The sequence below is a fragment of the Bacillus rossius genome, chromosome 17, assembly GCF_032445375.1.
Source record: "Bacillus rossius redtenbacheri isolate Brsri chromosome 17, Brsri_v3, whole genome shotgun sequence".
Classification (NCBI taxonomy): Eukaryota; Metazoa; Arthropoda; class Insecta; order Phasmatodea; family Bacillidae; genus Bacillus; species Bacillus rossius.
In genome coordinates, this window is record NC_086344.1 from 24,452,412 (window position 1) to 24,469,504 (window position 17,093).

The window sequence follows — 17,093 nt, forward strand, 5'->3', positions numbered from 1 at the left end:
GGGGGGGGGGTGTTTCACAACCTTTTTTTTTTATACAGGTGGTGATTGACAACTCACACATGAGCTCCACTCGGCAATGCCACAAACCTTGAGCTCTGTTCTGTGCAAATGACTAAAGCAATCAACATGTGAGTGTATACACTTTGTCAACCACATTTGTGTGTGTGTTGTGATAACAGTAAAGCAGATTTCATCATGGAAGAACGGTACTGCTTCCACTTGAGTGTTCTAATTGTACAACTACTTACTATGATCATAGATTTTATTTTTTATGAATTCCAATATACTAAATTCCTAATGCATATACCACTATCATTTAAATTGTAGCAATGCTAGCAGGGCCAAATTCTATTAAATATCCTATTCTTTCTTTTTTTTTTTTGTAAAATTGCTTATTTTTTTAGGAATCCAATAAATAAAAATTTTATAAAAAAACCCAACAAGGGCTAGGTACTACAAATTTCTGTCAAAAAAAGACAGAATCCTTGAAATTAAATCCTGGCTACACCACTTATTTCAAGTGTATCTGTAATTAAATGAAAAATGTATGATTTATTTTAGTACTAGACATTCAATTTTTACAGTAATGTTTAAACACATTAAGGGAACCCTTTATTATTTAATACTGAGACTCAATTTTGTTTATCAACAAGCTTGTTTAGGCAATTCAAACAGCTTTTAAATGCATGAACAATCCACTACAATAAGCTTACCTATGCCTTATTATGTTAAATATGTATTAATGATAATTAAGATGCTCAAGTCAGCCCAAATACTGCATTTATGCTCCAGCAGGTGATGCCCTAATGAATAATGAGCTCAAAAGAAAGCTTAAAATGGTTTCTTCTTGCCCTCCATGAGCTGAGGGAGAAAAGTTTTAACACTATCCATGCCTGCAATCTATTTAACTGTTTGTCTGAAAATACAATTTTAATAGACAAGTGAACCTAATATATTTCACCCATTAGCCATGCTCCTTGATCATTGAAATTGACAGACTGTGACTTACATAACAGTTAGAGAATTTTTTTTTACCATTACATATTTCAATGAAGTTACCTACCTTAAAAATAGACACTTAAAAGTTATAATTTTCTACATAAAATTATAATCACAGCTTATTTTTATTCTTCTTCAAGAAAAAATATATGTAACTTGACATAACTTCATTGTTTGTATATGTTCCTATATAATCAACGGCTTGGGTCTGTATACAAACATTTTTTTTAAACAACACATACAGATGATTTGATGAAAATAACACAAACAGAAAATAAATTTTACCAACCTGTCTGGTTTGCAGTTTAAAAAAAAAAAAAAAACACTACAACATTTCCGTGTCAACTGTACAACAGCAACCTCCTGCACTCGCTCCGGGGAGACTGACGGGAGTGCATTGCTCGCTGTATAAATAAAACACTTATGGCGAAACCCCGTAGAAAGGCTGTACTACTTATTTTTGACCTTGAACGACCCTGTTGCCCTACTTACATTTCACAGTTACGCGCCACCGCTCAGACCTGTCTGAAAGCGCCGGCTTCCTTTTCCCGGTTAATGGAAAGTTGAGCAATAGTGTGATGGCCTTCGGCAAAATATGAGAAGCAACCAACTGTACAAGGTGATTTTTATAATAGTTACATTTATTAAAACATCAATATTTTATAAGTATATGTATAAATATGCACGCAGTATAAGTACATGTGCAAATGCATGTAAATTTGTAAACTAAACTCATGAATGTATTAACAGAAACAGGCCTTTTTTTTTTTTTCCACATTTAACTAAGTAGGATTGAGCTAGCATTTCTTTTTATCATATACAAATCTTATTGTTGATAATCAAATTATTAATCTTTGAGCTAGATTGCAGGACATAATGGAAATCTTTTTGCTAGCGAACAATTGCATAAAAATATCTTGAGCCGAAAAAGATCCTAAAGCCTGTATCACATGGTGGAAGGTTTCATACAGCTTCCAGCAAAACTGCTGGCCAAACCTTACAGTCCTGGATGAAATATACCTTATATTTGTACTTTCCTTAATTTTTTGAAAACAATATTTTCGCATTCAATATTCATACTAATTTTATTTTAGTTATTTGATCTTTATTACATCTTTAAAGGCTTTGACACTGTCGAATTCTCTTTTACAACACCTTCCATTATGTCATGTAAAATAAAGTCGAAAAGGTTATGTCACTAGGACAGCCATGTTTGTTCAACGAGCAGGATGACGATATTCCATCAAATATTGTGCATATAGGACGGGTTATAAAATATGTAAGATGTTGGATGTAATCAGCTAATCAAAATGGTGTCTATCGAAAAAGGAAATGACATCCATTTCAATCACAATTATTCTTTAAAATGGTGAAGACTACATGGCCTATGAAATGGTTATAAAAGTGAAATAACTACAATAATGTTAAAATGAATGTCATATGAGAAAAATATGTATGTGTGAAAAGGAAATTATATTTCTAAGACTTATAAAAAAAACATTTATAGGTACTACAGCATTAGTTCAAAATTTTCATTTTGTTGGCTTATTGTCAAACAATTAAATCTTAATTTTAAGCCAAAACAAACTGCCATCGCCTGCTGTCACACGAATGAGGCCCGGGGCGATCTTAGTGGACCACTAGGCTCGTAGACCACTTGAGTGCTGAATTCCCTAGCTGTGGCACTGCTAGACACTCCCTGCTTATCCCAGTGTGCTGTTACTTAGTACTCTCTCATGAAACTGGATAAATAAACGAAGTGGTTTTCACGCGTGACTTGTTTTTCTCCCTGTGCTAATGATTATTCTTGTCAATATTATGATGGTTTTCTCCATGTGCTTCTGATTATTCTTGTCAATATTTTGATAGTTTTCTCCCTGTGCTAATGATTATTCCCTTGGTTTCTCCAAGTGCTTCCATATAATTAGTGAATTTCTGCTACTAAATCAGCACTTGCAATGTTTTTTACCATGTGTAATTCAAAAAATAAACAGCCACTACTCAGTCAAATAATAAGCTCTGAGACATCTGAGAAACACTAACAGGAATGACGAACTTCCTTTCCTTGGTATCTAGCGAAGCCATTCTTTTGCGATCGTTGGTGAGCATCCTGTATCCCACATAAAAGAACTAAATATTATTTACCTGCAAGCAACACATGGCGTCATCTATTGGCAAGAATCGTGACTACTTACAACAGGTTATTTTTCATGAGATAAATTGACTCTCACCACTGAATGGTTCTATTGTATTCAGTTAGAGCCAAGTAGTCTTGTAGTCGCATTGCCTTATGTCCTGGATGCCTCGTAGTCCTGTAGCCTCGAAAACACATAACCTTGTGTTCTGGAAGCTTCGTAGTCCTGCAGCCTCGCAGTATCGTAACCTTGTAGACTCGTAGTTGCATAGTCTCGTGTAACCTCATGGCTTGTAGTCACGTAGTCATGATGCCTTGGAGCCTCGTAGACTTATAGCTATGTAACCAAGTAGCCCTATAATCTTATAACATAATGCTACTGAAGCAGTTGGAGCCAAAGAGAAAATTCCGCCGAAGACATGTAGCAATTGGAGCCTTGTAGACTTGTAGCTTCGTAGTCAAGTACACATCTATACATGCAGTCCTGCAGTCTCGTAGCTTCATAGCCTCCTAGTCTTGTAGTCAAATAGTGCTACGCCTAAGACTATTTGGAGTCAAATACTTTTGACATAATTGATTATTCAAGCCAAAATACTTTTGGAGTCGTAGACTGATTAAGCCAATGACTTTTGGAACTAAAAACTGTTGATTTATAGACTGTTGGAGAAATTATATCCTAACTTATCATTGTCGATCGCATCGTACCGATTTGAATGTACGTGAGAATGCACCTCCTTTTCGTTTAATGCGCTTTCGTTTTGTAGAATTTCCATCCAAACGTGCTTCGTTTTAAATCCTTGACCTGTGTGAATGAAGCGTAGTCAATGCGTGTATTGCGCGTAAATTGCGTGTATTGTGCGTACATTTCGTGTCAATTGCGTGTTGGAGCGAATGGAGCTTTGGTGCTCTTGGAGCACTTGATGCTGATGGGCAATTGGAGCAATGGAGCCAAATGAAGACGGATCTGAAGGCGTGAATTTTAGCTCTTGGAGCCTAATATATATTTGTGGGATCGAATTCATGAGACGAGAGCGTATCACACCGCATCGAAATTTTTTGAATATATGTGCTTTTTTAAATGTTTTGACTTAAGTATTATAGTAAATGGTTCATGATTTGACTAGCGTATTATTCCAACGGGTGCATGTATATAAGCTTGTCCTAGACAATGGGTCGCTCAGTTTGTTACTGTCGTCGATGGTGTAAGGATCACCTAGTTTGTTTCTTCTGGTGCATAAGTCGCGTAATTACCAGTTATTGTGTACTCGATGGCATCTTTACCGTCTTTAACGGCGAACTCGATGGACGTTGTACCATTGTCTGCGGGAACCCTGACGTTAGCGATGTCTAAGATGGAGCAGATCCCGTTGGCAAATACGTCGTCAACACTGGAGGAGACTTCAGCAGTTGTGGTACCAGCAGCAGAAGAGAGCTTAATGACTTCAGTACTGGCTGCACAGGAAACCTCGACGGACGTCGTTTCGCCGTCGATGGAGACTTTAATGTATGGTGATTCGTCAACAACTAACGAACATCAACAATACTCGGTGACATGAGAAGAGAGAATGTGCTAAGAACCTTTATAGTAAAATGTTTGGTTGTAAAAAGTGTCGCAAGCTATTTACAAGAAATGCTAATTTGAAGCAACACTTGGAAACATGCAAAGGTCCTGCTGAGCGGCAGAAAGTAAAGGTTTCGGTGCAACAGCGAATGATTGATGTACATAAGAGTATACCTGGAAATGGTACAATTGCAGTAACATCGACATCTGGTTCGGGTTCGTCTTCATCACCACGATATCCTTGATGCTACTGCGAAATGACGTTTGCATTTGCTCACGATGTACGGAGACATTAGAGGAGTAAATGTACGAAGAATCCTTCTCGCATGAAGTTTCGCTGTGATGAGTGTCATGAATGGTTTACTAGAATTTATAATTTGCGTCATGCAAAAAACTGTAAAGATGGAGTCCGTGTGGCTACTGTTGAACTACCTGCAGAAATTTCTTGAGTGTACAGGCAAACAAACAGATGAGCAGCAACCGATTGGTATGACGTCTGGACATGAAACGAAACCTAAGACTGTGATCGGTACTCTACAGGTGAATGACAATGGCTTCTACTTGGCACAGTCTGCATTTCGTGGAACATCGAAAGACTACTATTATCTAAATACGTGTAGTGATTCGAAAGACATTTGTAATTTTCTTGACGATATCAGACAGAACATAATCAGCTTACTGTGCCGTCGCCCGGGTTCTCGTGTTCGAGATCCGGCGGTGTTCCTAGTGGGAAGGCTGTTTTCTTGCGGAGAAACGTGTCCGGGAGGGAGCCAGGCTAACTCGGTGGTTAACCACGAGGTGGGTCGGTGGGTACGAATGCCCCTGCGTGGCCCACTAGGAACAGCGGCAGTGGTCGTGATGTTAGGGGTCCCTAATGCCTGCTGCACTACTGGCCCTACACAGCATAGGACACTGATCCCTAACTGGATTGGGGAGGTTCACAAATAATGTACACGGTTTTGCACTGTCGTTTACACGTCGCACACGGAGTGTGCGGAGTGGATGTTTAATTAACGTTGGCAATTACACTTGCAGTTACAGTCACACGATTTCCCTACATAAAGTACACTATCATTATACACTGGGCGCTCTGATGCGCCGTCACTAAAATTACGCCCTCACGCCAGTCGAGGTTGAGGGGGAGAGTTTGATTGGAGTCGGCCAATCCCGTAATTTGCGAACAGCGACGCGCGGGCCCACCTGTGTGGACCGCGGCTCTCTATGAAATTAATTAAAGTCTTCAATTAGATGTGGCCAGTGCCTGTGCACTCGGCAGTTAACTGAAAGTATGTTATGGCGGGAGTCAGCCTGTGCCGTATATTGCACTGCCCCGCGTAATGCATTGTGCAAGGAGTGTTATGTTTACGCGGCTGGGATAGGCCCTACACCTTAAAAGGACCGGGCGCACACGGGGAGTTGATTAAAAAAGGCTTTGGGTGCGTGACTATATTTACCAGAATGAATTCAGTGTCGACTATGGTTGATGTCTCCCCGTGGGACGCACGTCCGTCCCGGTCCGCGAGTCGCTCGGTACTGGCTTCTGGCCCTGGCGAGAGAGGAGGGGTGAGCATCCTCTCGCGCCAAGGTTTCTAAAGTTCCGTTATTCGTAAAATATTATATTAATAAAAAGAATTAACAATTAACTTTGACGACAGTCGTCGTACCCTCCCAGATACAGAGGCCGTACCTGGCCACCGACGCGGGCCTGAGGGGGCCTATTTTCCCCCCCAGTGAACCCCAGTGTGTGCGACGGCCAGGGACGCACCCGCGTGCGCCCTAGCATGCCAACGAGTGTTTTTTCTATGTGACTTTATCTTTTATTTCAGTGTGTATATATTTGTAAACGATTAAGGGATTTGAATGTGTGTAATTAACTTATTTTATTTATTATTCATTGTGCAAGTTCGCTGTGTAATTAATGTCTCGTGTATGTCTTTGTAAATAATTCAATAACTTTTTCTGAAGTGTTTCGCCGTAGTATGTAATTGCAGCCTGGCGCGCCGCGGGACGGAGCTCTCTCCCACGCCGGCCGATTTTCCCCTCCCTCCCCGCCACCCGCGGGCGCCGGCCCGCGGGCGAGCGGGGAGAGGCAGTCGCGTCCTGGTCTCGAGCGGAGACAGACGTGTTCGTTGCTCCGCGAGCCGCGCACGTTGCGCTCGGGATTGAACGTTCGCTCAGTCCGCAGTCGGTCACGGCAGCTGAGCTGCCACCGCGAATCAGCTTAGCATTGTTAACTTACGAGTCATCGGGAGACGTGTCTAGCGGGCAGTTTCTACAACGCGAACGTGGTGCTACGAGTCTCTGAACTTTTCGCCGTCCACGGAACATTACGTAACGGGCCGCGTATGTACAGCGTTCCGTCTTCGGGCCCTTTCTCACTGGGTCAGCCTAGCATTAATAAACTTTACGATTCGCGCCGAAACGTATTTGAGAACCGCCCCGTCATCAGGGAGTCCGTGTCGCCGTGGTAGGGCACTTGTTCCGCGACGGTTCCGCCAGGCTGCGGCAGGACTTTATAAGCGTTAATAAAAGACGGCTCGTGAAATTCGTTAATGCCGTGTTCTGCTTGCGACAACCTACCAACATTCCTCGCAATCACTTCACTCTCCCTCCAGGTCCCGCCTTTCCCGGTCCCGGCCACGTTGGCCTGGACCCACACCTCTCCGACGAGGGCAGTACGGGCATAACAGGACATTTATTTCAACGGGGAAAACGGGGACTTGAAGCCGAGGGACGTCATTTGGCGCCCAACGTGGGGCCGTAAGCATACGCAAGCGCACGCAAGCGCACGCAAGCGCACGCAAGCGCGCAGGTGCAGGACAGAACGGAAGCAGGTGCGGCTGCGCGGCGTGGGAGCGGCTCGAATTCGAGACGTCGCGCCGGCGCGCCGGCGGGAGATAACGCAGCGCGGGAACGGCGCGAACACGAGACGTTTCGGCGAGAGATAGCGCGTCGTGGGGGACAGAAATACAAGACGGCGGTGCAGCGGTATCCCGGACTGAAGATAACGCGCTGGGGAGGATCGTATTGTATTACTGGGGGAGATTGTGTTCACGATCCGCGGATCAGTAGCACAGGAGGACAGGATGGCGTGGAAACAGGCGGGACAAGAAAGATACGATCTAATCAGTTTCGAAACGGACTTGTGTGAGGAGGGAGACTCCGCGAAAATGGACGTAAAGAACGAGGTTTGCGGGTCCGGCGGCGCGGCCGAGGGCGCAAACAGCACGGACAGCACAGTTGAGGACAGTAAACGGGAACAGGGGGACAGGCACGCGGACGCAGATGGGCCGGTAGTGCGGTACGTGAGCACGCAGTTTGAGTTGCCAGAGTTTGCGGGGAGAGACAACGAGGACCCGCGGGAGTTTTTGCGGGAGTGTGAACACCTCCTAAAACTGTACGAAGTGCGACGGGCGGAGTGGACGCCGCGAGTGGCGGGACAGCTCCGCGGCGAGGCAAGGAACTGGTGGTCAATGGCCGGGAGTTTTGATACCGAGTGGGGACATTTTGTGCGCCAAGTCAAAACTAGGTTTGATAACGATCAGGCGCGGGCAATGTGTTTGCGGACATTTTATTGCCGAAACCAGGAGGAGGACGAGAGTGCAGAGCAGTTCATTTACGAGAAGTTACGCATGTTCCGCCGATTGGGGACAAGTGGGGACGTGAGTGCGGCGTTGCCAACCATTGTCGAACAATTGCTGCCAGAGTTTCGCCCCTTCATGAGGACGGCTGCTGGTCGTGACACGGAGGAGTTCGTGGCCCTCGCCCGCGTGATCGAACGTGACATGTCGCAGTGGAGGACGGCACTCAGGGGCGCGAGAGCTCCCCGTGCTCGCTCGGGGCCGCGAGGGGTCACCGTCACAGAGGTCACGGACAGTGACTTGACCGTGGTGAGCTACGCCGGCGGCGCGGGACCGCGCAGGACAACAGACCGCGGTGGCACCAGGGAACGCCCGGAACCAGCTGCGACAGGAGGAGGACGTCACGAGCGGACAGATACGAGAGAGAGGGACGAACGTCCGCCGCGATGCCGTTTTTGCCCGGACGCGTACCATTGGCATCGCCTCTGCCCCACCAGAGCCGCGTGGGAGGAGGCGCGCGAAGGCAACACGTCGCAGGCGGGAAACGCAGGACCGGGGGCGGAGGGACAACTGGGTGCCGCTCCCCGGCCCGCCAGCCACCGGCAGTCCCAGTAACTGACAGAACACGTCGACCACCACCGGCGCCTACCGCACTAACGTCCTGTATGCCGCCGGGAAGCAGGGGACAACGGGACTACTCCTCATCAGCTGTCCCCATGCCGAGGCAACTGCGGGGACAGCTGACTGCCGGCGCCACCACCGCGGCCCTGAGGCCGGGTATACCAGGGCCGGACCAGCCGCCTCGTCGACACGCCGTCGACGGGGTGGACAACCAGAGCGTCAGCGCAGGCATCCCGCCGGCCATCTCCGTGCAGGGACAGCTGACTGCCGGCGCCACCACCGCGGCCCTGAGGCCGGTTATACCAGGGCCGGACCAGCCGCCTCGTCGACACGCCGTCGACGGGGTGGACAATCAGAGCATCAGCGCAGGCGTCCCGCCGGCCATCTCCGGGCAGGGACAGCTGACTGCCGGCGCCACCACCGCGGCCCTGAGGCCGGGTGTACCAGGGCCGGACCAGCCGCCTCGTCGACACGCCGTCGACGGGGTGGACAATCAGAGCATCAGCGCAGGCGTCCCGCCGGCCATCTCCGGGCAGGGACAGCTGACTGCCGGCCCCACCACCGCGGCCCTGAGGCCGGGTATACCAGGGCCGGACCAGCCGCCTCGTCGATACGCCGTCGACGGGGCGGACAACCAGAGCATCAGCGCAGGCATCCCGCCGGCCATCTCCGTGCAGGGACAGCTGACTGCCGGCGCCACCGCCGCGGCCCTGAGGCCGGTTATACCAGGGCCGGACCAGCCGCCTCGTCGACCTGTCGTCGACGAGGTGGACCACCGGAACGTCAACACGTCGGCGCCGGAGCGAGCCGCGGACCTCGCCGCGAGTTCCCCACGCCCGGACGGCCAGGTGGCCGGGGGCGGTGGGGGACAGACGACTGCACAGCTGGGGCAGGTCGGCCCCGAGGAGCCGGAGCTGCTGCGAATTCCTGTCCGCGCTAACGGGCGGGAGATGCTGGCCCTGGTGGACACCGCCGCCAGCCGAACCTACATCGCGGCCCACCTGGTGAGAGCGGAGGCAGTGACACCGCGGAGGGAGCTGGTGCAGCTGGCCACCAGGGATGCCGTCGTTGCAGCAGGGGGCATCACTCAGGTAACAATGAGCATCGTTGGTCACGTTAGCCACGTCGAGGCCTGGGTGGTCCCCGAGCTCCGCGAGGGGCTGATTCTGGGGGTCCCATGGCTGCACGAGGTCGACGCCACCGTGGAAGTACGAGCTGGCCGGATGCACTTCGGCACCCAGGGGCGCTGGACGGTGTACGGCGTGCACCAGGTTCCCCCCAGTCCCCCTCAGTCAGTCATTCGCCTAGAAGACCTTCAGCACGGTGTTCCAGAGGAGTACGTCGATGTCATCAACCATGTCCTCACCTCTCAGGCACAGGTATTTGCGGCCGCGGACCGGCTACGACGGACAAACGTGACGGAGCACCGGATACCGATGGTACCGCACCGCCCTCCCTTTGAGAAGGTATACGGATTTGGCATCCGGGAACGGGAGGCCATACAGACTCAAATTGACGAGATGTTACGTGACGGGGTAGTGGAACCCAGCACCTCCCCGTATAACTCACGGGTGGTGCTGGCCACCAAGAAAGACGGAAGTCTACGCTTTTGCGTAAACTTCAAGGCGATAAACAAACTGACCATTCCCGCCCCGCCCCCGCAGATCAATATCACAGACGCACTGGCAGGACTGGGGGACGCCACTATTTTCACGACACTAGACTTAAAATCAGGCTACTGGCAGGTGCCGGTATGTCTGGAGGACCGCCCTAAGACGGCATTTACGGCACCAGACGGTCGACGTTACCAGTTCTGCGCCATGCCGTTTGGTCTCATGGACGCCCCTGCCACGTTCCAGGCCCTGATGGTACGTGTTCTGGATGGGTACATTGGTGAGTTCGCCAGTGCCTATCTGGACGACGTTATCATCTGGTCCAGGACGTGGGAGGAACACGCGCACCATCTGGCATTGGTGCTAGAACGTATGGCCAGACACGGACTGACGTGCGCCCCAAAGAAATGCCACATTGGGGCCACGGAAATAGAGTTCCTAGGACACATAGTGACGGCGGAGGGGTGCCGCCCCCGACCTGAGCAGTTGGAGCTAATAGAGGGAAAGGGGGCACCGAAGACCAGGAAGCAGCTCCAGAAGCTGCTGGGGCTGCTCAACTGGCTGCGGTCCTTCGTCCCCGACTTCGCCACGGTGACGGCCCCGATGACGGACCTACTGTCGCCGAAGACTAAGTTCCGGTGGACCCCCGCCGCGGACGAGGCCTTGCGACAGGTGAAGCGCCGGTTCAGGAACTGTCACACGCTCTCACGCCTGGTGCCCAGCCGCCCCATCTTCATCCAGACGGATGCGAGTCAGGAGGGGATGGGGGCGGTGTTGTACCAGATGGATGACCGGGGCGAGAGGCGCGTGATCGAGTACGCCAGCGCCAAGTTTGGGCAGGCTGAGCGGAAGTATCACGTGAATGAGCAAGAGTGCCTTGCGGTGGTCTGGGCCCTACAGAGGTACCGTCACCACGTCGAGGGCCGCTCATTCACGCTGAGAACCGACAGCCAATGCCTCCGCTGGTTGGACTCCGCTCAGGGCCGGAAGTCTAAGTTCACTCGGTGGGCCATGCTGATCCAGGAATTCTCGTTCACGGTCGAGCACATTCCTGGACGTGAAAATCAGTTGGCCGACGAGTTGTCCCGGAATCCGGACCCTGAGAATGAGTTCCACGACGACCAGGGCTGGGAGGAAGTGCTCCTCCCTGAGCGTGAGCGCGGGGTAGAGGACTCGGTGCCGCGACCGTGCGCGTTGTACGCGCTGACAAGCCCCACTGCTCCTGCACCTGACGCGCGACCCGAGACTATGACTGACCTGCTGGCGTGGGTCCACGCGGCGCAACTCCGGGACCCCGACACCCGGACCCGACTGACAGAGTGTGGGGAGGGGGTGATACCGGGCTGCCGGAGCCTGAACGGGGTGCTCCAGACCAGGGGGGCTCACAGGTCGAGCGGGTGGCGGACCCACGTGCCGCCCGAGGCCAGGCGCTGGGTCCTGAGCTACCTGCATGACCACCCCCTGGCGGGACACCCGGGCGCGGAGCAGACGCTGCGTGAGGTCAGACGGACGTTCCGCTGGCCTGGCGACGCGGCAGAAGTAAGACGCTACGTGCGGGCCTGCCTGCGTTGCCAGGAGCGGAAGTCCAGGCGACCCGACGGCAAGGAGCAGCAGGTCCCACGACGGCCCCGGAATCCCTTCCACACTGTGGCGGTGGATATTATGGGGCCGTATCCTCGCACGTCCCGTGGTCGGCGATTCATTGTTGTGGTCACGGATGTCTTCACCCGCTGGGCGGAGGCGTTCGCAGTACCAAACGTGAAGGCCGGCACCGTGATTGCCCTGCTCGAGCGCGAGTTCTTCCCGCGATACGGGTACCCCGCGGTCCTGCTGACGGACAACGGGGTGCAGTTCACGGGGAGAAGCTGGCGAGTGTCCTGCGCGGGTTGGGGGGTGGAGCATCACACGACGCCCACCTACCATCCGCGCGCGAATCCGACCGAAAGGCGGAATCAGGACATTAAAACTCAGCTGCGCATCCGGTTGGACGAGGACCACACCAAGTGGGACCTGCACCTGCCGACGCTGCTGTTTTGCCTGCGCCGTCGGACGAACGCGGTCACGGGCCATTCCCCCGCTGAACTGGTGCAGGGCCGGAACCTCGCCCTGCCCGGGGAAGCGCGCGCAACCCCCGACTTGCACAACATGACCACGGACGATCTGCGCGAAGACGCCCGACGTCGCCAAGCTGACTACCTGACTAGACGTACGCCGCAGACGCACCAGCCCCCAGCACGACTAGAGCCTGGCCAGCAGGTGTTTGTTAAGTGTCATCACCTGTCGGCTGGCGAGCGGGGCTTTTGCGCCAGTCTGGCTCCTAAGTGGGCGGGGCCACAGGAGATCGTAGACAGACTGGGCACCACCTCGTACCTCGTGCGTCGCGCCGACGGACGGACAACTAAGGTGCACAGGGACGACATTCGACTGATAGGCGACCCGCACGACGAGTACGACCACGACGACAGCGGACCAGTGGACGGTGACGAGGCCGAGGATGACGTCACCGAAGGTGTACTGGCCGACCTCGGCGCCCCTGTGGTGGTACCGCCGGAGCCGGACCTGGGACGTCGACGGGGACACGCCCACCCCAGGTCACTGCGGGGGGTTGGCAGGGACGTTGACAGGGACGACGACACACGGGACGGGACCGATGACAACGTCGCAGTAGGAGTCCTGGTCGACCTCGATGACCCCGTGGTGACGCCACCGGAACCGGATCAGGGACGTCGACGGGGACACGCCTACCCCGGGTCACGGCGAGTGGCAGGCGAGAACGCTGACGGGGACGGTGACACACGGGACAGGACCGATGACAACGTCGCAGTAGGAGTCCTGGTCGACCTCGATGACCCCGTGGTGACGCCACCGGAACCGGATCAGGGACGTCGACGGGGACACGCCTACCCCGGGTCACGGCGAGTGGCAGGCGAGAACGCTGACGGGGACGGTGACACACGGGACAGGACCGATGACAACGTCGCAGTAGGAGTCCTGGTCGACCTCGGTGACCCCGTGGTGACGCCACCGGAGCCGGATCAGGGACGTCGACGAGGACACGCCCACCCCAAGTCACTGCGGGGGGTTGGCAGGAACGTTGACAGGGACGACGACACCTGGGGCACGACACATGGACGGGCCCCCACGACGACACCGACTCAGCCTCCTACGGGGGGACAGCAAAAGGGGAACGGTGGTTGGCAACTGGCAAGAGGGGGCGGGGAACGGACGCCCGTCAGAAGGGGCGGAAGGGGTCCGCGTGGCGCAAGCATGGCAGAGCTGGAGCGCTTTGTGGACCGGGTGCTCCCGCCTGATGACGTCAGCGCCTACGCCAACGACACTGATGGACCGCTCATCGAGGACGTAACACATGACAATACTGCTCAGGGCGACCTGGTCGACCTGAGTGAACCAGTGGTGACGTTGCCGGAGCCTACCCAGAGACGTGGACGGAGGTACGTCCACTCCTGGGAACGGCGGGTGACGGGGACGGACGTGAGCAAGGACGTGACAGACGGGGTAACGGTCCGGCTCCTCAGTGGGGAGGGCGATGTCGACAGGGCCCAGCAGGTGGTCCTGGACTTGCCTTCCGGGGAGCCGAGGATGACCGCTCACGCGGGGAGGGGACCGGCGTTGCGCCGGTCCACGCGTGAGAAGACGGCCCCCCACTACCTCCGGGACTACGAGTGGGGGAGTCAGCGCAAACCCCGCGACGTAAGACAAACGACCGACGGGGGGTTACGCTGCAGCGTGATGCAGCTCCTGCCCCAGTTTGCCCGACCCGGACGGAATGACGTGACGAGCTCCGACGACCAGACAAGTGGCCGGACGCGGACGCAGCTGCCGGTCTAGGTCGGCGTCGGGGGCCAGGACGGCCTCGGGAGAGGGGGGGCATATGACGACAGTCGTCGTACCCTCCCAGATACAGAGGCCGTACCTGGCCACCGACGCGGGCCTGAGGGGGCCTATTTTCCCCCCCAGTGAACCCCAGTGTGTGCGACGGCCAGGGACGCACCCGCGTGCGCCCTAGCATGCCAACGAGTGTTTTTTCTATGTGACTTTATCTTTTATTTCAGTGTGTATATATTTGTAAACGATTAAGGGATTTGAATGTGTGTAATTAACTTATTTTATTTATTATTCATTGTGCAAGTTCGCTGTGTAATTAATGTCTCGTGTATGTCTTTGTAAATAATTCAATAACTTTTTCTGAAGTGTTTCGCCGTAGTATGTAATTGCAGCCTGGCGCGCCGCGGGACGGAGCTCTCTCCCACGCCGGCCGATTTTCCCCTCCCTCCCCGCCACCCGCGGGCGCCGGCCCGCGGGCGAGCGGGGAGAGGCAGTCGCGTCCTGGTCTCGAGCGGAGACAGACGTGTTCGTTGCTCCGCGAGCCGCGCACGTTGCGCTCGAGATTGAACGTTCGCTCAGTCCGCAGTCGGTCACGGCAGCTGAGCTGCCACCGCGAATCAGCTTAGCATTGTTAACTTACGAGTCATCGGGAGACGTGTCTAGCGGGCAGTTTCTACAACGCGAACGTGGTGCTACGAGTCTCTGAACTTTTCGCCGTCCACGGAACATTACGTAACGGGCCGCGTATGTACAGCGTTCCGTCTTCGGGCCCTTTCTCACTGGGTCAGCCTAGCATTAATAAACTTTACGATTCGCGCCGAAACGTATTTGAGAACCGCCCCGTCATCAGGGAGTCCGTGTCGCCGTGGTAGGGCACTTGTTCCGCGACGGTTCCGCCAGGCTGCGGCAGGACTTTATAAGCGTTAATAAAAGACGGCTCGTGAAATTCGTTAATGCCGTGTTCTGCTTGCGACAACCTACCAACATTCCTCGCAATCACTTCACTCTCCCTCCAGGTCCCGCCTTTCCCGGTCCCGGCCACGTTGGCCTGGACCCACACCTCTCCGACGAGGGCAGTACGGGCATAACAGGACATTTATTTCAACGGGAAAACGGGGACCTGAAGCCGAGGGACGTCAACTTTATATATATATATACATTTTAGAAATTAGATGTAACAAGTTTATATGAAATAAGTTTGAATAATCAGAGTCACACTGGAGACTGTTCGTCGCTTGATGACTGCTCCAATGGCGAACATTAAATGATAATTTGGGGCGGTTTTAATTAAGTCACATACTATGTTATTGAAATCAGGCTGAAGTCCGCAAGGGGAGCACTCACAACTGTATTATTAAAAAACCACACGTGAGTGACCCGGGCACTCCTACGTCGCACTTCCTTTGCACGGGGTTGTTAATTAAAAGTGATGTGATCATTAATGTGTGTTGCATTTACCATGTACGGGACTCGGGTTGTCTGGTCGATTAAGTCATGGGCGTTGATTCTACCTTTTTCAGCGGCGCTCGCCTGACTCGGGTGGGCCATGGCTAGGGGCGCGTTCCGTTAGCGGGGTCGGATACTGGCGGTTGCAGGTCGGGCTTTAGGGTGGCCTTCGGTCGGACGACGTCTACTGATGACGTAGCAACAAACGGACCTTTGAAATATAACTTGTGGTTTGACTGTATATATGGAAAGCCATATCCATTCGATGACAAAGTGAAGAAGTGCCCATTGAAGACATCGGCTGCAGTAATTTACAGTTCTGACGATGTGAAGCAAACTGTTAAATACAGTATCCAGAAACTCTGTCAAGAAGAGTAGGACTATGTCTATAAAGGTTCTGGTTGGTCTCTGTCTAGTATAAACCGATTGGAGCTAAGAATTAGTAATTTCACGCCTATGCAAGGTTAAATGTTTATAAGATTGCTAGCTTTCGCAAGTGTTTCTGTAGTAAAATAGAAATTATATAATAAATATTATGTTTGTAAAAGAACTTGCGGTGCTTTATTTCTGGAACCTGACCCTTTTCTGGTACTTTAATTCAATTTATTTTTAGCTTCGTCCATAGATCGAACAAGTTCGATTCAATAGGTAGATTAATGATTAATTTTTTTTTATGAATTTAATAATTTTTTATAAATTTATGAGTCAATAAATACAAAGTTCCAAGATGGTGGTCATAATGGCTTACTGAAGGATGGCAGTAGAGGATTTTAAGCCTGTTTAAGAATTTTATACATGATTTATTGAAATTATTATTTTTTACATAAAACTATAATTTTTTGCATCGTCCAGGGATCGAACCGAGAACTTCAAGGCCTATGTGAATTTTTAAATTGTATTTTATTATATTTTAATTAATATTTTTTATAATTTTTGAATTTTTTCCGAATTTCTAGCATAAAAATTATGGTTTTTCAAGATGGCGGCTGTAACGAAAAGTGCAACACTCTTGAATCTAATATGGTAGGCATTACGAAAAGTGAAACGATGACATCATACTGTGCCAATCAAGTGCATTATAGGCCCCTTATTTAATTTTATAATATTTGAGTTTTTTTAATGTTTATAATTAAACTTAAATTTATTGGCCTAATGCATTTTTCAGCCTAGTGTATGGCAGGGTCAATTCTTTTTGAAGCGTGTTCTTTCCTTTCCACCACTCCCCCCCCCCCCCCCCCCCCCCCCACCACACCTTCAGCTCTCAAGCTCGCCGAAGCTGAGTTAAGCAGCCA

At 51.7% G+C, this 17,093-nt stretch overlaps 1 protein-coding gene and 1 long non-coding RNA gene across 4 annotated transcripts in view; one reads left to right on the plus strand and one right to left on the minus strand.

Moving 5' to 3' along the window:
* LOC134541021 (epidermal retinol dehydrogenase 2-like) overlaps positions 1-1,510 on the minus strand; it is a 23,873-nt gene extending 22,363 nt beyond the window's left edge. For 2 of the 3 annotated variants that reach the window (XM_063384157.1, XM_063384156.1), the window contains exon 1: positions 1,289-1,510. The gene's annotated coding sequence lies outside the window, so the exon portion shown is untranslated. The remainder of the gene's footprint in view (positions 1-1,288) is intronic. The other variant, XM_063384158.1, reaches the window with a different exon arrangement.
* The window catches only part of LOC134541022 (uncharacterized), a 34,147-nt gene extending 27,593 nt beyond the window's left edge, over positions 1-6,554 (plus strand). The window contains exon 4 of the long non-coding RNA XR_010076537.1: positions 39-6,554. This is a non-coding gene — a long non-coding RNA (uncharacterized LOC134541022). The remainder of the gene's footprint in view (positions 1-38) is intronic.
* Positions 6,555-17,093: the final 10,539 nt, after the last annotated feature.